At 50.4% G+C, this 7,500-nt stretch overlaps 1 non-coding gene across 1 annotated transcript; it reads left to right on the plus strand.

The window, feature by feature from the left end:
* The first annotated feature begins 6,531 nt into the window (after window positions 1-6,531).
* On the plus strand, window positions 6,532-6,686 carry LOC143176797 (5.8S ribosomal RNA). The gene has a single exon (XR_013001304.1). It is a non-coding gene; the product is annotated as a 5.8S ribosomal RNA (ribosomal RNA).
* The last annotated feature ends 814 nt before the right edge of the window (window positions 6,687-7,500 follow it).

The raw sequence follows: 7,500 nt of genomic DNA on the forward strand, positions 1-7,500 counted from the left end.
GCATAGAGCCCGCCGAACCACGATTTCCGTGCGTCTTACATCTTTCGACGATGGGACGATCCACGCGAAGAGTTGTTTCGTGCTCGCGCGAGGTGCGATAGCGTCGATTCGCTTTTCTGTACGGGGAGAAATAGAACGATGAGTTGACTTATCGGGTCTTCGTTGGAATTACCGTCGCTGGCATTGTAAACTCCAGATGACCTTGTGATTCCTTCGTCGGGCACTGGTAAAGGGTGGCGATGATTCGTTCTATAATAGAAATACCCGTCGTAGCGATTCGGCCGAGACACCCGCCACGAAACACTCTCTCGTCGTGGAATCCCCGCGTCGGAGAGTAAAACGCGCGAAGGCTTACTATGAGAGAAGAAATAGTATATGCCGGTGGTTCGCGTGTGTAGGCTCTATACGAAATTGCGATTCAAGAGAGTAGGAAAAGACGCGATGAACCACGATTTCCGTGCGTCTTACGTCTCTCGACGATGGGACGATCCACGCGAAGAGTTGTTACGTGCTCGCGCGAGGTGCGATAGCGTCGATTCGCTTTTCTGTACGGGGAGAAATAGAACGATGAGCTGACTTATCGGGTCTTCGTTGGAATTACCGTCGCTGGCATTGTAAACTCCAGATGACCTTGTGATTCCTTCGTCGGGCACTGGTAAAGGGTGGCGATGATTCGTTCTATAATAGAAATACCCGTCGTAGCGTTTCGGCCTAGTCACCCGCCACGAAACACTCTCTCGTCGTGGAATCCCCGCGTCGGAGAGTAAAACGCCGAAGGCTTACTTATGAAACTTACGTCTCTCGACGATGGGACGATCCACGCGAAGAGTTGTTACGTGCACGCGTATGGTGCGATTGCGTCGATTCGCTTTTCTGTACGGGGAGCAATAGAACGTTGAGTTGACTTATCGGGTCTTCGTTGGAATTACCGTCGCTGGCATTGTAAACTCCAGATGACCTTGTGATTCCTTCGTCGGGCACTGGTAAAGGGTGGCGATGATGCGTTCTATAATAGAAATACCCGTCGTAGCGTTTCTTCCGAGTCAACCCGCTCACGAAACACTCTCTCGTCGTGGAATCCCCGCGTCGGAGAGTAAAACGCGAATTCATAGTATGGAAACTTACGTCTCTCGACGATGGGACGATCCACGCGAAGAGTAGTTACGTGCACGCGTATGGTGCGATTGCGTCGATTCGCTTTTCTGTACGGGGAGTAATAGAACGTTGAGTTGACTTATCGGGTCTTCGTTGGAATTACCGTCGCTGGCATTGTAAACTCCAGATGACCTTGTGATTCCTTCGTCGGGCACTGGTAAAGGGTGGCGATGATGCGTTCTATAATAGAAATACCCGTCGTAGCGTTTCTTCCGAGTCAACCCGCTCACGAAACTCTCTCTCGTCGTGGAATCCCCGCGTCGGAGAGTAAAACGCGAATTCATACTATGAAAACTTACGTCTCTCGACGATGGGACGATCCACGCGAAGAGTTGTTTACGTGCACGCGTATGGTGCGATTGCGTCGATTCGCTTTTCTGTACGGGGAGAAATAGAACGTTGAGTTGACTTATCGGGTCTTCGTTGGAATTACCGTCGCTGGCATTGTAAACTCCAGATGACCTTGTGATTCCTTCGTCGGGCACTGGTAAAGGGTGGCGATGATGCGTTCTATAATAGAAATACCCGTCGTAGCGTTTCTTCCGAGTCAACCCGCTCACGAAACTCTCTCTCGTCGTGGAATCCCCGCGTCGGAGAGTAAAACGCGAATTCATACTATGAAAACTTACGTCTCTCGACGATGGGACGATCCACGCGAAGAGTTGTTTACGTGCACGCGTATGGTGCGATTGCGTCGATTCGCTTTTCTGTACGGGGAGAAATAGAACGTTGAGTTGACTTATCGGGTCTTCGTTGGAATTACCGTCGCTGGCATTGTAAACTCCAGATGACCTTGTGATTCCTTCGTCGGGCACTGGTAAAGGGTGGCGATGATGCGTTCTATAATAGAAATACCCGTCGTAGCGTTTCTTCCGAGTCAACCCGCTCACGAAACTCTCTCTCTCGTCGTGGAATCCCCGCGTCGGAGAGTAAAACGCCGAAGGCTTACTATGAAACTTACGTCTCTCGACGATGGGACGACCCACGCGAAGAGTTGTTACGTGCACGCGTATGGTGCGATTGCGTCGATTCGCTTTTCTGTACGGGGAGTAATAGAACGTTGAGTTGACTTATCGGGTCTTCGTTGGAATTACCGTCGCTGGCATTGTAAACTCCAGATGACCTTGTGATTCCTTCGTCGGGCACTGGTAAAGGGTGGCGATGATGCGTTCTATAATAGAAATACCCGTCGTAGCGTTTCTTCCGAGTCAACCCGCTCACGAAACTCTCTCTCGTCGTGGAATCCCCGCGTCGGAGAGTAAAACGCGAATTCATAGTATGGAAACTTACGTCTCTCGACGATGGGACGATCCACGCGAAGAGTTGTTACGTGCACGCGTATGGTGCGATTGCGTCGATTCGCTTTTCTGTACGGGGAGCAATAGAACGTTGAGTTGACTTATCGGGTCTTCGTTGGAATTACCGTCGCTGGCATTGTAAACTCCAGATGACCTTGTGATTCCTTCGTCGGGCACTGGTAAAGGGTGGCGATGATGCGTTCTATAATAGAAATACCCGTCGTAGCGTTTCTTCCGAGTCAACCCGCTCACGAAACTCTCTCTCGTCGTGGAATCCCCGCGTCGGAGAGTAAAACGCGAATTCATACTATGAAAACTTACGTCTCTCGACGATGGGACGATCCACGCGAAGAGTTGTTTACGTGCACGCGTATGGTGCGATTGCGTCGATTCGCTTTTCTGTACGGGGAGAAATAGAACGTTGAGTTGACTTATCGGGTCTTCGTTGGAATTACCGTCGCTGGCATTGTAAACTCCAGATGACCTTGTGATTCCTTCGTCGGGCACTGGTAAAGGGTGGCGATGATGCGTTCTATAATAGAAATACCCGTCGTAGCGTTTCTTCCGAGTCAACCCGCTCACGAAACTCTCTCTCGTCGTGGAATCCCCGCGTCGGAGGGTAAAACGCGATATATAATAGTATATGCCAGTGGTTCGCGCGCGTCGTCTCTGAGATACGCGGTCGACAGAGTTCCGAAAACACGTGATGTGCCACGATTTCCGTGCGTCTTACATCTTTCGACGATGGGACGATCCACGCGAAGAGAACGTTCGTGCTTGCGTGAGGTGCAACAGCGTCGATTCGCTTTTCTGTACGGGGAGAAATAGAACGTTGAGTTGACTTATCGGGTCTTCGTTGGAATTACCGTCGCTGGCATTGTAAACTCCAGATGACCTTGTGATTCCTTCGTCGGGCACTGGTAAAGGGTGGCGATGATTCGTTCTATAATAGTAATACCCGTCGTAGCGTTTCGACCGATGTCACCCGCCACGAAAGTCTCTCTCGACGTGGAAACCCCGCGCCGAAGAGTAAACGCGAAGGCTTACCATACGAAAGAAAACGGTATTATACGCCTGTGGTATGTGCGTCTCGGCTCTGTGATACGCGATCGGCAGAGTTACAAAAAAACGTTGATGGGCCACGATTTCCGTGCGTCTTACATCTTTCGACGATGGGACGATCCACGCGAAGAGTAGTTACGTGCTCGCGCGAGGTGCGATAGCGTCGATTCGCTTTTCTGTACGGGGAGAAATAGAACGATGAGTTGACTTATCGGGTCTTCGTTGGAATTACCGTCGCTGGCATTGTAAACTCCAGATGACCTTGTGATTCCTTCGTCGGGCACTGGTAAAGGGTGGCGATGATTCGTTCTATAATAGAAATACCCGTCGTAGCGATTCGGCCGAGTCACCCGCCACGAAACTCTCTCTCGTCGTGGAATCCCCATGTCGGAGAGTAAAACGCGAAGGCTAACTATATAAGAAATATATAGTATTATTTATGCCTGTGGTTCTCCGTTTGCCCTACTCTCAGATACGCGACTCGGAGAGTTACGAATAATCGTGATGGACCACGATTTCTGTACGTCTTACATCTTTCGACGATGGGACGATCCACGCGAAGAGATCATTCCTGCTTGCGTGAGGTGCGATAGCGCCGATTCGCTTTTCTGTACGGGGAGAAATAGAACGATGAGTTGACTTATCGGGTCTTCGTTGGAATTACCGTCGCTGGCATTGTAAACTCCAGATGACCTTGTGATTCCTTCGTCGGGCACTGGTAAAGGGTGGCGATGATTCGTTCTATAATAGAAATACCCGTCGTAGCGATTCGGCCGTGTCACCCGCCACGAAAATCTCTCTCGTCGTGGAATCCCCGCGTCGTAGAGTAAACGCGAAGGCTTGCTATAGAAGACTATAGTTTATACGCCTGTGGTTCACCGGTTGCCTGCTCTCCGGGGTACGCGATCGCGCAGGAGTTACGGAAGAACTTGATGGGCCACGATCTCCAAGCGGCTATATCTTTCGACGATGGGACGATTCACGCGAAGAGAACGTTCGTGCATGCGTGAGGTGCGATAGCGTTGATTCGCTTGTCTGTACGGGGAGAAATAGAACGATGAGTTGACTTATCGGGTCTTCGTTGGAATTACCGTCGCTGGCATTGTAAACTCCAGATGACCTTGTGATTCCTTCGTCGGGCACTGGTAAAGGGTGGCGATGATTCGTTCTATAATAGAAATACCCGTCGTAGCGTTTCGACCGATGTCACCCGCCACGAAATTCTCTCTCGTCGTGGAATCCCCGCGTCGGAGAGTAACCGCCGAAGGCTTGCTATAGAAGACTATAGTTTATACGCCTGTGGTTCACCGGTTGCCGGCTCTCCGGGGCACGCGATCGCGCGAAGGTTACGGAGGGACGTGAAGCGCCCGAGCAATGAAACGTCCGCAGGAGGAAACGAGCAACCGCCGAACATTGTTTCGCGACGTTTCCATAATGTATTGTCGTTTCGCTCGCATCCCGCTTCTTTCCCCTAGTTTCCTCGACGCGTAGTTTCGCAGCCTTAGTGGACGAATCATTCTCGATTCGAGGAAAGATATGCAGTGGGGCGTGCAATGAGCCCGCCAGAGACCACGATCTCCAATGCGTCTTTACATCTTTGGACGATGGGACGATCCACGCGAAGAGAACGTTCGTGCTTGCGCGAGGTGCATTAGCGTCGATTCGCTTTTCTGTACGGGGAGAAATAGAACGATGAGTTGACTTATCGGGTCTTCGTTGGAATTACCGTCGCTGGCATTGTAAACTCCAGATGACCTTGTGATTCCTTCGTCGGGCACTGGTAAAGGGTGGCGATGATTCGTTCTATAATAGAAATACCCGTCGTAGCGATTCGGCCGAGTCACCCGCCACGAAACTGTCTCTCTTTCGTCGTGGAAACCCCGCGTCGGAGAGTAAAACGCGCGAAGGCTGTGACTGTAACATATATATATATATACACAGTATACAATGCCTGTGGTTTTTGCGCGTGTCGGCTCTTCGGTATACGCGATCGGCCAGAGTTACGGAGGGACGGTGAAGCGCACGAGAAATTGAAACGGCCGCACGATTGGAACCGAGCAACCGTCGAACATTGTTTCGCGACGTTTCCATAATGCGTTTTCGTTTCGCTCGCATACCGCTTCTTTTCCCCTAGTCTCTGAGACGCGTTTTCGAGCCGTTCTTCTACTATCGATTCTCGTAGAGAGAAGGGACCGGGTAGTCTGGAAGTGGAACCCGCATCTTGCGTGTACCGTACACGGAATTGAGAGGACCGGCCGTGAAGCTCGTTTTAAAGCCGTGCGTCTGACACCCAACTCTTGCGCGCCAATTTCGCGGCAAGAGATAATATGGGACGAATGACCGGCAAAGAGCCAGCTGTGAAGTCTGTTTTTTTAATCGAATCCGTGGACGTGTGTATGCCGTAGCGTCGCTCGTCGTGTTCGTTCATGGTCGTTCCGAGAGAAAGAACGAAAGCGGTAACGAAGGGACCGGCCGTGAAGCTCGTTTTAAAGCCGCGCGTCTGACACCCAACTCTTGCGCGCCAATTTCGCGGCAAGAGATAACATGGGACGAATGACCGGCAAAGAGCCAGCTGTGAAGTCTTTTTTCATTATTTGCTTTCAATCGATCGATCGGTACGATTCGTGCAACGTTTCGCGCGATGCGACGCGAAAACATGCGCGCAACAATAGATGCGTCTGATCGGAAGAACGCGAGGGTCGACTGCACGCGATGGATTCAGTATCGGGTAGGATACAAAATATATCCCCGTCGTTTCCACGCGTGCGAGTCTTCTGCGTCTTTCGCGGGTTTTTGAATGCACTATACGCCCGGAACGTCGAGAAATATATACATATTACTTGAACGTTTTTCGTCTCGAAAGGCTTCGGTGTCGTCTCCAAGGCGACGCCTGAATCTCCTTCGCGCGCTGGTCGGAGATTCAGGTATCAACTTTTATCTTCTCTTTGAAAGAAGAGATATTAGGTCGAACAAATGAGAATAAAATTATATATGTGAAATATAAAATTTATACGATTACCCTGAACGGTGGATCACTTGGCTCGTGGGTCGATGAAGAACGCAGCTAATTGCGCGTCAACGTGTGAACTGCAGGACACATGAACATCGACATTTCGAACGCACATTGCGGTCCACGGATACAATTCCTGGACCACGCCTGGCTGAGGGTCGTTTACGTACCATACACTGCTTGCGTAGCTCTGTCAAATCCCCGCCGTCGTTCACCTCTTCGGATCGAACGTTTTTTTACCGAAGGGCGCAAAGAACGTCTCTGAGTCGGGTTAAGAGAAGGATGCTACGTACGAGCGAACGATGGGTGTCTCGTCGGCGTTTGTCGCGGACACGCGAAAATTCTGTGAATTTCACGGACAGTGTACGTTCTAGTTGTTGCAAAACGATCGGAATCGTTTGTATGGACTCGCGTGAGTGTTCGCGGCGTCGTGCGTCGTTCAATTACGACCGCCCGCGGATACCGCTCCACTGCGATATGGATCTGAGCGACAACTTTTTCGGCTGTTCGTGAGATGAACGGTTTCGTGTGTTTAGAAAAATTTTTTTTCCCGCGCTCCCGACGTCACCTGAAATGATGCGTCAGAGGTGAAAGAAAATATTAAGAAGTCGAGAGAGAGAGAGACTACACACGTTTTATTCATATTTTGTATACCGTGCGTGAGACGGATGTGCACGACACGTCGTATGTCGGTATATTACCGACTGGCCCCAGGGAGATTGTTTTCTTCCTCTCTTACGAATGAGATGTACGTTTCGGAGGATCGTCGTTACCGAAACACACGGCAAAACGAGACTTCTCGCAGCAGAACCTTTATACACAATACACATCGACTCTTTTTACCCCGAGAGAGAGAGAAAAGGTGTATTTCTTTTTTTTATTTTTCGAATTCGACGCACGAACGCTTTGACGACTGGAGAAAAACACGGTGTGTGTTAAAATCGTGCGGGACGAGCATGCGTATTCGTAACGGGT

Source organism: Nomia melanderi, unplaced genomic scaffold (assembly GCF_051020985.1).
Source record: "Nomia melanderi isolate GNS246 unplaced genomic scaffold, iyNomMela1 scaffold0861, whole genome shotgun sequence".
NCBI lineage: Eukaryota > Metazoa > Arthropoda > Insecta > Hymenoptera > Halictidae > Nomia > Nomia melanderi.